The following is a 2,313-nucleotide window of genomic DNA, read 5'->3' as shown; positions in this document are numbered from 1 at the left end:
CATGAATGGATATGTTTTGGCGAAGAAGATCTGCGGGCGGGGTATTATTGGCTTACTATGGAGCGAGATTGCTTCAGTTTTGTTCGCAAGTGTCACCAATGCCAGATTCATGGTGATTTGATTCACTCGCCTCCTTCAGAGTTGCATCCCATGTCCTCTCCTTGGCCTTTTGTGCTTGGGGAATGGATGTTATTGGTCCAATCGAGCCAAAGGCTTCAAATGGGCATAGGTTCATTTTGGTTGCAATTGATTACTTCACCAAGTGGGTGGAGACCGTCACTTTCAAAGCAGTCACCAAGAAAGCAGTGGTAGACTTTGTTCATTCCAACATCATCTGTCGCTTTGGTATCCCAAAGACCATTATCACTGACAATGCAGCCAATCTAAATAGTCATTTGATGAAGGAGGTATGCGAACAATTTAAAATCATGCATCATCATTCTACCCCTTACCGGCCAAAAGCTAATGGAGCCGTTGAAGCGGCAAACAAGAACATCAAGAAGATTCTTAGGAAAATGATCCAAGGTTCCAGGCAATGGCATGAAAAGCTGCCTTTTGCTCTTTTGGGATACCGCACGACTGTTCGCACATTTGTTGGTGCAACTCCGTATCTGCTTGTATATGGAACTGAAGCTGTAATACCCGCTGAAGTCGAAATTCCCTCTCTCCGAATTATTGTGGAATCAGAGATTGAAGACACCGAGTGGGTCAAGACCCGATTAGAACAACTGATGTTGATCGATGAAAAACGGCTAGCAGCAGTGTGTTTCGGCCAGTTATATCAGCAAAGAATGGCACGCGCTTACAATAAGAAAGTGCGCCCAAGGCGATTTGAGGTAGGCCAGCTGGTTTTGAAACGCATCCTTCCGCACCAGGTAGAAGCTAAAGGAAAGTTCGCCCCGAACTGGCAAGGACCTTACATCATCAAGAAAGTGTTACCAAAAGGGGCCTTGCACTTGGTAGATGAAGAAGGACGGGTACCAGACATGACTATTGATGCAGATGCAATCAAAAGATATTATGTCGGATATATACCTACTGTAGAATTTTCACGCATTTATTTTCTCAAATCGAAGTGACGAAGGCTATCATTTGCTAGCTATTCCAAATAGGTGTCACCCTTTTTGTTAATCCTTTTTGGGCAGTATTTGTCTTCCTTGTTTCTCACTTTTTAGAATATGTGTACTTGTAAAAAAGCCAAAACAACAAATCTCTGAGTCATTGAACTACGTCCGACCTGATTCCGAAAGGATACGTAGGCAGCCTTACCCCGGGTTCGGTCCCATCAGAACAAAAAATCCATATTTCCAATACTCCAAAACTGGGGCAGAAGTTTGTTTTATTTCATGGTTTTCCTGTAAAATGGTTCCCAAAGTTGTAATTCAATTCAAGGTTCATTTCGCCTTTTTACCTTTCAAGAACTTCTGATCGATGTTTTTTTTGAGAATGTTTGAAGTCCCCATGCCAAAGGCGTTGGTTAACCTCCCTCCTGCAGTATCTTATTCAAAAAAAAAGAAGAAGAAGAAGAAGAAGAAGAAGAAAAAGAAAAAAAAAAGAAAGAAAGAAAAAAAAAGAGAAAAAGAAATGAGAGAGTCTTATTAGTGAAAACCCGTACGGGCACTATAAGGCGACAGTGAGCAGAGAAATGAGAGAGTCTTATTGGTGAAAACCCATATGGGCACCATAAGGCGACGGTTAGTAGAGAAATGAGAGAGGTTAGTTAGCGAAAACCTGCAAAAGGCGCTACTAGCCGAATGAGGGTCTTTGATTCTCCGACATGAGCACAACCAAGACAAATTCAAGATGAACGTTTGCGGCGGATTTTGAGAATTAGACAGCTTAGACGGATCAGGCGTCCAGTCCAAAATGCATGTCATGATTCATTGAAGTCAGCACATACCTCCAGACAAGTCTCCCTATTCCTTTCCTCGAAAGGGACATCTTCTGTTTAAACACTGTTCTTTTTTACTTTCAATTATTATTCCGTTTTTACCATAATTTTTCTTTGAGTCCCTTTCGGTCTAATCCTGCATCAAAAGCAAAACAAAGAAATGGCTGCGAAACTAGCTACAATTCCCCCGTGATATCGAGCACAATTTGGGGCATATATGGCATTGGCGAAGGCACGAATCCATCTGAGATCTCATTTGATAAAGCAAACAAAGTGTTTTAAAGAAACTAAAAAGTCGCATGAGCAGGACCTGCTTCATGAGAAAGTTGATAAGCACTATGGACATGAACTGATACTGGGTGCAAGACAACTAAGTTTGATTTTAAAGAAAAAAATGCATTGCCTTAGAGACAAGGGTAGTG

The sequence above is a fragment of the Nicotiana attenuata genome, chromosome 6 (genome assembly GCF_001879085.1).
Source record: "Nicotiana attenuata strain UT chromosome 6, NIATTr2, whole genome shotgun sequence".
Taxonomy (NCBI): Eukaryota; Viridiplantae; Streptophyta; class Magnoliopsida; order Solanales; family Solanaceae; genus Nicotiana; species Nicotiana attenuata.
This window is presented reverse-complemented; position numbering follows the sequence as displayed.